General features: G+C 39.3%; 1 long non-coding RNA gene across 1 annotated transcript; it reads right to left on the bottom strand.

The window, feature by feature from the left end:
* Nucleotides 1-2,031: 2,031 nt before the first annotated feature.
* Nucleotides 2,032-2,920, bottom strand: LOC147847502 (uncharacterized). Its single transcript, XR_015532319.1, has 2 exons — nt 2,749-2,920; nt 2,032-2,236 (listed from the first exon to the last, which is right to left on the bottom strand). It is a non-coding gene; the product is annotated as an uncharacterized LOC147847502 (long non-coding RNA).
* Nucleotides 2,921-12,357: the final 9,437 nt, after the last annotated feature.

The following is a 12,357-nucleotide window of genomic DNA, read 5'->3' as shown; positions in this document are numbered from 1 at the left end:
CATTACGTGTAATCTTAGTTCATGCTATACTTTGTGTATTGTATTATGGAATTATTTGAACCCCATTCAAGGAACTTAACTAGTGAAAATAAACCCATATCAAAACTTGTACAATGTAGTTTCAAGAAAGACATTCCTGTCCCATTTGCTGCTTTCATAGGTATGTATATTGTATTGTATATTATGGTCCACATTCCATACTTTATACCATGATAGTCATCTTATGTGTGGTAGCCTCTCATTAACTTCTTGAACGTTCCATATCCACTAGAAAGTTCAAACTTGTGAGTGATTAGTTGGCCATAATCATGAGGGTTGGTTATTGTATCAAGATGGAAGGAGATACAACAACGATACCGTGGAATGACATAATTTAGTCACGACTGAGCTAGTGCTTGTGTGATGCGAATGGCAATAACAGAATTCTGTCCCAGGGTTTTGGCTTTCATCGTGTAGAGTTTCACCACCAATTTGGCTGATATTAATGAGTCAGTACCAAGCTTTAGAATCCATTAGAAAACAAGAGTATGTATTGCTGTAACCACCACGAAACAATTGTACTGTTTTAAAGTGTTCTTTACCTTCGTTTTCTTGCCTCAAGTTAGTACTTGCTGCCACCGCAAATGTCTTACACGATGTTGAAGGGTGAAAAACCCCCGGAGGAAATGTCCATGACTTCAAATTCAGCAATTCTATAAGAGATATTGATAATAAGATTCATTATATAATATTTATTTATTTATTTATACAGATTAATAATATGATGTATTAATAATAAGATTAATCATATGAACTCTTTCTGAAAATACACGCAGAAAAATACACGGGTTTTTTTTATCACAATGCAGTACATCTAAAGCCTTCACAAGAAACTCACTAAGATTCGGTGAAATACACTTAAGCCTTGCCTACATTAAAAGCCACGAAACATGAAGAACTCCACTATAAGTTCCAGAGATATACACAAAAATACATCGAAAGCCTTCAAAAAGAACTCCCTTATAGATAGGGAAAAATACTTTAAACTCGCAGGCATTTTATATAAAACACAAAATGCATCCCGAGCCTTAGACGAAGTTACTACCTAAGATCCAGAATAATGCACTAATATTTCTTGTATAGAAACACAGTGAATCATAAGAAACATCCTCAAAAGACTCCATTTTTACATAATGCTTATTTTCTATGCTATAACCAGACAGATCGATCAAATGCAAACGATTCATATAAAACCACAACGTCAAAGGAATTAAACTAAAATCAGAGTTCAAATACTTGCCCTTTGTACTCCTGCTTCTTACGTGCTTTGCATCAAGAATAGCAGCCATGGCTGAAGTGTCAGGAGATGGACAAACAACTTGCTCTTCTATTTCTTCGAATTTCCAGTCTCCATTTATGTACTCTTCATGGAGGAAGAGTTCCCAATGGCGAGCGTCAAGCACTTGAACAGTCCCTATAAATAATATAAGGCAACATAATTTCATATAATGCCACGGTCAGTGATCTAGATCTTGTGAGTCAGCAATGTCTGAGGAAGGACATGGTAATTCTTTGATCTTTATATTGTTCATTGATGACACATCTATTGCTAACTGATCGAGCAACATGAAGCAATCAAGAGTTGTACTGTTCTGATCAAGCCGGGCGGATCTATTAATTAGGGAGGAATACTTTTAATATACTGGTAAGAAGAAGGGGGCAAAATGCATCACCATCACATGTTGGCTGGGTACAAACTGAGCAACGCAGCAAATGCATATCTGAATCACATCAAAGCGTGAACAGATCAATCAATACACTACGTTGAACTAAATAGAATCTTTTGCAAATTTGTTAAACCAATATCATTAGACAATATGTAGTAATGTCTTTTAATGCTGACCTACAATCCAGGGCCCCTTTATTACATTAGACACTCTGGTTGTGCATGACTCTAGATTAGTACTTCTGCTTGAAGCAATAGCGGGTAATTGACTTGAAAGCAAAGCTTCACCGGATTCCATCCTAAAGGTCCCCACTCTGAGCCAATCTGCAGGAGATTATATAGGTTAATATGTTATAACTAGTGGTGAGTTTATACCATTAGTTCCCTTACAAGAAGAATTCTCAGATAATGTCTGCAGAACTTCCTCTTCAGATCAAGGCAAAGCTGACATGGAAGAGATACTTGAAATATAATGCGATTTTATACCAATGTGTTCTTCTGAATTATGGAAGCTGTACGCATGCTTTGCACCTGCAATATAATTATAGCTTTAAGAAGGTTAGCATCACATTATGAGATCATTATTAAACGGAGGATTAATCGTTGATTTTATTGGTGAAAACTTTTACAACAGTAGACATTAAAGTGTAGCACAAATTTAGCAGACCTTCAAGATTAAAACATAAGCCAAGCTTTCCCTAATTTAGCAGGCAAAGTTCAAGGTAACCCAAGCTAAGTTAAACAAAGAATACCGTCTTAATTTTACATTGCTAAACAAAAGTTTAGGAGTCTTTCAAAATCAAAAGTTCGGCAAGCAACGGTTTCTCTAAATTAGCAAGCTAATTTCAAGAATTCCATAGCTAGATTAAACAATGCCACTACGTCTTAAACGCAGTTAACCATAACCTTACTAGCAACGATTAGCCAACTGATTTATCAGAATAAATTCAAGAGCATTGGTACGCTTCCCAAATTTAGCAGGCATATTACTTCCTTATAAATAGAGAATCAATAATACGTCATAACTGCAAACTATTACTTACCAGTAACAGCGTCATAGAGGTTTCGCCATGGAAACTGAGGTTTTGCATCATAGTATGGAACTTTTAACTCGCGATGGCAAGCTATCATCCAGACACATCTTTCCATCACTAGACGATGAAATGCTCGATTCACCAAAGAAAGGCGGATAAGAGAGCTTGGATTCAAGAAATCGAAGATAACGAACCACATATCTTCACAGAGACTGCGACATTGCAAAAAATGCCACCTTTTCAAGCAGCTAGTATATGTACTCAAATGGAATAAATACATCGAAGTACATCAATGAGCTATATTATCAGAAGCTAATCATATGAGCTTATTCTTTTTAGGTAACATCTAACGCAGATAATGGCAGGAAATATGAAATAAAGCAGATATTTTTACACATATAGACGTGTGCGTCAGTACGCGTCATTTATTATTAAATGGACCATTTACGTGCGTTACATTATCACAATACATCGTAAGTTCGTTTTTTGTGATGTAACATGTAGTGCAGATAATGAAGAAATAAAATAAGCAAAATATGTCCTAGAGACTGGTGCAAGTCTGCTTCATTAAATGGATTATTTTCATGCACAATATATCAAGAGTAACTAAATACGTCACTCCCTTAGAGAAGGCATGCAACATAACATCATTTTCTCAATGAATTTATCACTCAAGGAAACCAGTATATTCAGAGAGAGTGTTGTGTGTAATTGCTTAAGTTAATGAGCATTTCAAGCATTAAACATCATCTCGTTCTAGAGAAAACATAGATGGATTGATGTCCGCATATAATGAAAGAAACTATATTCTTTACGAAAGAGCATTTCAATCTCAAAATTATCAAATGAAATTGATAATCCATCGCATGCAACGTCAAATATTCATCCCTTCGTCCATCAGAAGGTATCACAAGATCCAGCTGTGATTCTGCAGATACTACAAGGATATGAAAGAACGAAAATCGACTTAAGGAGAGGACAAACAATTGAAACTGTGAACTTTCATTAGTGAAGAAAATATTGCAGGTAAATAACTTGGTGGAATGAATTAAACCGTAGACAAGTGGGGAAATGCAAGGATCAAATGAATGTAGAAACTAGAGAACCAGACACTGTCAACGAATGTATAAAAAGAAGCGAAGAAAATATTAAAACTTCAGCGAATACAAGTACGTATTATCTGAGAAAAATGAATGTAACGCCTAGAGAAAAAGTACAGAAAAGAAGCAAAAAAGACAGATGAAAACTTAAGAAAAAAGAAAGTACGATAAGGTTTCACCTGATGAAATAGGAAACAATGAACGCAAATGGTACTAGGAGATCATGCCAGATGCGCAGATCAATAAAAGAGACCAAAAGGAATTGACAAACAAAGAAAGGCTGAATAAGATATGAGTCGAAGAAAGTTGAAGGAAGGAGAAAAACGCACGGCTACCAGATATTCGAAGGAAGATCGAGTGATGACTGATGATGATGTTGGAAGGTAGCATCAGAAGACGAAGAAGAAGCAGTGACGATGAGGTCTGAGTGTCGAGGACGTTTCGATGGACTGTTATTGCAGCGCAAGAGATCAAGGTTGCTGGAATTAGTGAAAGGATCAACTGCAGAGATGGAATTAGAAGGAGATGTGTCTGATAATGGAAGACGGCGACGATGGTAGTGGTGGTAAGGATGGCGACGACAAAGAAGACGCAGAAGAAGACGACGACGACGAGACGTATGAGACCTGGTCGCTACGGCTGCTCCTGCTGCTGCCATGGATCAAATCCTTCAGAAGCAGCGAAATTCACTAGCGATTATTGTGCTTCGTTTTCTTAAAGAGGCTCCTGGACCAAAAACCTGAGAAGAAATTCAGGCGCGCGATAGAAAGCAGAAAAGCAGAAACGGCAAAAACAAAAGGCCAGCCTAATAATCCCTTCTATTTTACACGCTCGAAGATTATGAGTCCTTTCATTTTTTTCGGTATTTACCAGAATACCCTTCGGTATCGATAGTTTCTAAAACTCTTGCGGTCCTAACCCTAGAGCCCTAACTCTTTAGGGACACTTGCCATGAATAAATACCCTACAGCTTTCAAGCATTACGAAAGTGCTTCTATGATATGGGTGTGACGATGCAAACTTTTTTATCGAAAAAACCTTGAAGATTTTAGGCTTTCCAATAATGCTAGTAAATATTTGGTGTCTAGCAAGTAACCTAGTGAAAGTTTTAACCTCAGGGTATATCCAAAATTTTAGGGTCATTTCGGCGTTTTAGACTTAGAAGAGTTGGGAGATTTTACTTCTCCTATGCTATGTAAAAGATCCTTCTGAGAAGCTTACCTTGATATCTAGTTGAAAGAAAGTCTAGGCAATATAAGAAAGATATCAGTAGTATTAACTCTGCTCTTTTATTTTTCAAAACTATATATATATATATACCCTTAAGTTGCTCAATGAATAATATTCCCTTGCCACATGGAATGTGCAAAGAGATCCGAAAAGTGGGTGCACGAAATCCGTGGGTCATATTTGACCTCAGAAGATGATAAAAAAGTTTTTCTCCATGTTTCTAACTTGTTCATCAAATTTAATCTCAACAGTCACACTCATCAATCACATCTTAGTTATCATGTGGATACATGGGAATCATCAAGATTATATCAATGATTCCCTTATGTGTGGAATGTGGTCAATGTCAAGTTTGTTGCAAAGCCATTAAAAGGAGCAACGATTGATAGTGTAAGCAACTTCATGATTCTTGGAGAGTCACATGTTGGTTTTGAGTTCATTTGAGAGTTCGATCCTGGCTCAATACGAATGATCTAAAACTAAATTTATGAACTACCTTTATAATGAAACTAGTTTTGAGTGTGCTTACCCTCAAATGTTAATGTCTTTATATTGAATGAAACTTTAATATTGCATCTCTATAACGAAATAGTTTGGTCAAGACTTGAATCCACAACCATGATGTTCCAATAAACAAGCTTTACAAATCCAACATCATATTTATATATCAAATTTGTGTAAGAACATGGATTGTCATGCTCATGATATGTACAGGGGTCGGAATCGGACAAGCACTCACACAACTACTGACCAAGTTCAGGAATATGATTCAACCAACAGGAATAAACAAAACAGAGACACAAGATTTTTAACGTGGAAAACCCTAAAACGAGAAAAACCACAGGACCCTCAGGGTACCAAAGATTCCACTATGACAGAGTGTACAAGTGATTACAGTCTCTCTAGACCACAAGTCTAGAGGCATCACCTGACATCTCGGAATCTGTGAAACCTTCAAGCATAGGTTTTCCGGAGCCATACCTTAGGCATACACTCAAGGTGTCGTTCAAGTATTCGAGAATACACTTCACTGCAACCCAACGTGCTCCTTTCTAGGATTACTCATGAATCGGCTGACAAACAACCACAACAACAAAGGCAATGCCCGTCCTAGTGCAAACCATGGCATACATTAAGGTATCCACAATTAAGGCATACGACACTTTTTTCATCTCAACTTTGTCTTTTTCACTTTTTGGTTTGACCAGAATTTAGGTTAAAGTTCACACAATGTAGATCCAAAAAGTTTTGCCTTATCCATATTGAACCTTTTGCAGTACCCATATCATGTTTTTGTTCTGTCTTGGACTAAGTCCTTCATAGCAAAGGACTTACTCAGAGCTTTCTTCAAGCATCCAATCTTGTTGGCATCTTGACCAACAACCAGCATATCATCAACATAAACCAAGAGAATCAGATATTCACCTTCATCATACTTCTTCACAAACACATAGTGATCGGCTTGTGTCTTGTGGAATCCATGCTTCGTCATGAAGGACTCAAATTTCTTGTACCATTGTCGATGAGCTTGCTTCAAACCACATAAGCTCTTCCTCAACCTGCATACAAGATTCTCCTTTCCTTTTACCTCAAAACCCTCAGGTTGCTCCATGTATATTTCCTCTTCCAACTCAACCATGTAGGAATGCAGTTTTTACATCTAGTTGTTAAACCTCTAGGTTCATGCGTGCAACTAGGCTTAGAACAATTCGAATGGATAACATCTTCACAACTGGAGCAAAAATCTCATCAAAGTCAACACCCTGTTTCTTCTTAAAACCCTAAACACCACTATGCAAATTGTGTGTCTAGGTGGACATCCAGGTTCTCCATTTTTTTATCTTGAAGACTCATCTATTCCTTAGAGCCCTTTTACCCTCAGGCATCTCCACTAGGTCATAGGTGTAGTTCTCATGCAAGGAATCCATCTTGTCTTGCATAGCATTGTACCACTCTCTTTTGTGCACATCCGACACAACTTCCTCGTAACATTATGGCTCACCTTCATCAGTCAACAATATATATTCACAAGTTGGATACCTTGAGGAAACCTTTCTCTATATGAGAGGGTATCTCCTTACTTCAACATTCAGCTCAACATCATCTGCTTCAGCTGGCTCAACATCATCCGACTGTTGTATGCCGACTGACAGTACAGGACTAGAGTCGACCAGTACAGAATCCATAACAATGGCTGGTTGGAAAGTCGACACTGGTTGTTGTTTCCAGTCTTCAATTGTCTTGTCTTCCATAAACACAATATCCTGACTTTTGACCACTTTCTTGTCAAGCAGATCCCACAATCTGTAGCCAAACTCATCTTCTGAGTACCCAAGAAAAATGCATGGCTTTCTTTTGTTGTCCAGTTTTGATCTCTGATCTTTAGCCACATGCATGTATACTAGGCATTCGAACACCCTCAGATGCTTGTACGAGACATCTCTTCTAGTCCACACCGTTTGTGGGACATCACCATTTAGACGTATTGAGGGAGACCTATTTATGAGGTAACAACTATTATCATTGCCTCAACCCAATATGACTTTGATAGTGTTGAGATTTCAAGCTCAATTAAGTTTAGCCATTTAGTTAACCATATAACTTAGTAGTTACCTAGATAGAATCTAGTTAGAATGTTAACTATAAAGCCTTAAATATGATTGTGTTCCTTGTACTTAAGTGGGATACCTTCTAGATCCCCCACTATCAAGTTCATTTAATATATGACTTACACCCTTGTACCTATATTCTCCTCATACATGTGCACCTTTGCACATAAGATGTATATATACCTCATTGTGGGTATTTTTGTATTTTGATGTCTCTTTAATATAAGTAAGAATTCCTTGAGCTATACTTATTAATCATCCCCCATTTATTGTTCATAAGTAGCAATGGGCCCGGTTCGGTTCAGTTTCTTGGCCTTGAAACCAAACCAAACTATTTATTAATAATAAAAACCGAACCAAACTATTTTAAAATTTATGAAGCCATCTAAATTGAACCGTTTAGAGCCGAACCGTTAAACCAAACCGTTTAAAGAATAGGAGAAACCAAACTGTTTACGAAAAATTTAAAACCAAACCAACCTGATTTCACATAAATCAAAACCAAACCAAACCAAACCATTTTTTATTGATATTAATCATCATACTTATTATAAATTATCATAAATTTATTCATCATACTCATCATAAAATTTGTCATCATAATTATCATAAAATTTGTCATCATATTGATCATAAATTTGGTCATCATACTAATCATAAATTTGATCATTATACTTATCATAACTTTGATCATCATACTTATCATAATTGATCATCATAAATGAAAAGGAGACTCTACATATAATACATATAAAATTTAATAAGTTAATAAAACAAGAGTTTAAAATTAAATGTTGAAAGTTAGAGTCTATTGAGAATATTTATGAGTATTTTTTAACCTATAAACCTTTAAACCGAACCACATAAACAGAAACCGATAAGCCGATAAACCGATAAACTGGTAAATTCAAAACCAAACTGAAATCGATTAGTAACATTTGAAACCAAACCAAACTGTTTATTTATCGTTGAACCTATAAACCGTTAAGCCATGGTTTTTCGGTTTGGTTCGGTTTGAGCCGAAACCGGACCCATTGCTATTCATAAGTGTAACTTCCTCTCTCTCTTCCTCTCACACACATACACATATCACATAATCTTCCGCAACTTAATCACATACGTGATTAACTATTGACATAATTAGATAAGTCTAATAAACCCTTAGTTAATTACCTAATGTTTGTGTACTAGCTCTCTTGTTCTTTGCATCCGAACACATATTCGAGAGCATAACCAATTGTGGCCGGTCACGATCCTAACAGTCACCAACTATGTCACCAACTCTGAATTCGAAGACTATGGAGGCATGTTCGTCATGAGACACAAAGCAAACACTATGTCGGCATCCAGTTCGGCAAGCACCTCCACATTAGAGGAAGTATGGTTCGTCGACTCAGGCGCCTCAAATCACATGACGTCTCACGAAGAGTGGTTCAGTGATTTGCATATGCCCGATCGACCCTCTGCGTGGAGACGAGAGGCGACACCACACACACCATTCGGTATATCGGCAATGTTCCTCTTGGCAAGGGCAACAACAATTACATCAAGAATGTCTTGCAAGTTCCAACAATAACGAAGAATTTGGACTCGGTCAACCAAATCATGGAGCAAGGCATGCAGGTTTGTTTCAATAATGGAGACTGCTTTATAGAAAAGAATGGTCAACTCATAGCTAGAGGACGGAGAGAAGGCCGAATGTTTATTCTCAATTCAAACGAGGTAAACTCGGCCATGTACGCAAACAGTCTTAAGGTTGAATCGAATATCGAGTTGTCGCACAAGAGAATCAACCACATCAACCTCCAACGGCTCTGAACTATGCAGACGAAGGGAGTAGTTATCGGACTTCCGACCTTTGAGTCAACCAAGTATGCAAGGCATGCCAACTCGGCATACAACATTGACTCTCATTCCCAAAGGAGAGCAACATAAGCAAAGGCCTCCTTGACGTAGTCCACTTGGATGTGTGGGGGCTAGCCCAAATGCCAACGATCGACGAATGCCAATACTACATCACCTTCATCGACGATTACTCGTGCTACACGTGGATCTTCCTTATGAATAAGAAGAGTGAAGTGCTCTCCCACTTCCAAAAGCTCAAGAGCCAAGTGAAGAAAGAAACGGGTCGGCATATTTGATGCCTACGATCAGATGGAGGAAAGGAGTACTTCTCCGACGAATTCATCTCCTACCTCCATGGTGAAGGCATCCGGAGAGAATTTCCATGCCGACACACACCCCAACAAAATGGTGTAGCTAAATGAAAGAATCGGCACATACTCGAGGTAGCACACGCCATGTTACATGAGAAGTACATGCAAAAATACTATTGGGCCGAAGCGGCAGCCACGACCATCTACATTATGAATCAATGCACAACTACTAGAGCACACAAACTAACTGCACACGAGATGTATGTTGGAAAGAAGCTGACTTTGTTGCATCTACGAGTGTTTGGAAGTATTGCATACGTTCACATCCCGACCGAAAAACGATAGAAGCTCGACCCAAAGTCCGAAAAGTGCATTTTCGTCCAGGATATTCATCCGAACAAAAGGGATACCAGTGCTTCAACCCTTCCACCCATTCCATTCGAGTAAGTCGGGATGTCATCTTCAACGAATCGTCAACTTGGTATAAACCCAATTCGACCTCGTCTGGCCCGACTAAGGAAGAGTCGAACACCATCTCAGATGACGACATTCAATTGAGACCCATACCTACCAATCCAAGCTCAACCATGATGAGCGGACCATCGGAGCAGTCAAGCAATAGGAGCACAACACAACCATCTACCAGGTTGGACAAAGGTAAAGGTAAGATGCCTGAATACGACGTCGATCACCCCCGGACGAAAGCGATTCAGATGTGTTGGCTCTCTCTTTGGATAGTGAGTTTGAAGTGCCCATTCTGCGAACCCCTGGCGTAAAGAAAGCATTGGCTTCTATGAACGAAAAACTCCGACGCTCGAACAGAGAGAAGAATCCGGTTACTCAATTCGGCTACAATGAGTATATGGCACACCATTATGCATTCATAATGAAGGTAGCAGCCGAAAAAGAGCCCGAAACCTTTACGGAAGCAGCTCGTGACACCCGATGGGTGGAAGCCATGGACCAAGAGATGCGAGCGCTAGTTCACAATGAGACTTGGGATCTTGTAGCACCTCCACCGCACAAGAAGGCGATGAGTTGTCGATGGATTTACAAAATCAAGCACAATGTCGACGGCTCCATCAACCGATACAAAGCTCGAGTTGTCGCTAAGGGATATGCTCAAACCCAAGGTACCAACTACGAAGAAACCTTTGCCCCGATGGCAAAGATGACCACGATTTGGACGGTCCTAGCACTCCCGATGGCAAAAGGGTGGCATCTCCACCAAATGGATGTGAAAAATGGGTTCCTCCAAGGCGAACTAGAGGAGGAGGTGTACATGGTACAACCTCTTGGCTACAAGTCGAAATCACATCTGAATGTCGTACGCCACCTCAAGAAGCACCTATACGGCCTCAAGCAAGTGCCAAGGGCTTGGCATTCAAAGATAACTTAGTCTCTGCACCGAATCAACTTTCAAATGTCTAAGTCTGACAATTCGTTGTTTATTTGAAGCAACTCCAATGGTCTGATCTTCATCATCATATATGTCGACGACTTAATGATCTGTGGTGAACACCTAGCCGACATCAACAAGGTCAAGATGTTCCTATCCGAGAAGTTTGAGATGAAAGACATGAACGAACTTCATTACTTTCTGGGAATCGAGGTCATCTGAACCAGCGACGACATCATGCTCTCCCAACACCACTACATCCTAAACCTTTTGTTCAAGTTCGGTATGATTGACCACATGCCAATTTCGACTCCCCTTGATCGCAACCTCAAATTGCAGACGGACTCCGGAACACCATGTGAGCCAACTCAAAATCCGCAAAACTCAGGTGTCTCATCTATCTAACTATCACGCACCCGACCTGAGCTATCCAGTGTATCCAATTTATGTGAACACCATGCAACACACATTTGCATTGTGTTAAACAAGTCTTATGATACATTAGTGGGACCATGGATCGAGGAATCATTCTATAAGACAAGAGCGACCATTCGGTTAGAAGGATAAACTGATGTCGATTGGGCCGGAAATATCCAATCAACATTTGACATCCGGATTCATCTTCTCACTCAGAAGCACAACTATTTCTTGGAGTAGCAAGAAGCAACCAACAGTTGCATTGTCCAGCACCGACGCGGAATACAGGGGCGTGACCATAACCAGTTGCGAAGTAATTTTGTTGAAGCGGCTACGAAAGGACTTCAATGAATCGGTCGACAAACCGATGCGTATCTACTGCGACAATCAAAGTAGCATACAACTAGGCCGAAACCCGATCTTCCATGCCTGAACAAAACACATCGAAGTGCATTATCGCTATGTTCGGGAGCGCATCGTCACGGGAGACATCGACCTCCAACACGTTGACACTAATCAATAGACAACCGATATCTTTACCAAGGCCTTAGGAGCAGACAAGCTCCACTGGTTTTCGCTGGCACTCGGCCTTCGGCCGATTAACACTCCAAGCCTTCGTCGAAGGCTTGAGGGGGACAAACCGAAAACTGCCGACATGACTTAGTCGATAGCCGAACTCTCACACTTGGAGCTTGAGGGGACGTGTT

Source organism: Azolla caroliniana, unplaced genomic scaffold, assembly GCF_043228905.1.
Source record: "Azolla caroliniana isolate FFs.n. ecotype wild unplaced genomic scaffold, voAzoCaro1.0.p SCAF_929, whole genome shotgun sequence".
In the NCBI taxonomy this organism is placed as follows: Eukaryota; Viridiplantae; Streptophyta; class Polypodiopsida; order Salviniales; family Salviniaceae; genus Azolla; species Azolla caroliniana.
Note: the sequence above shows the minus strand (reverse complement) of the source record. Positions and strands in the feature narration are given on the sequence as shown.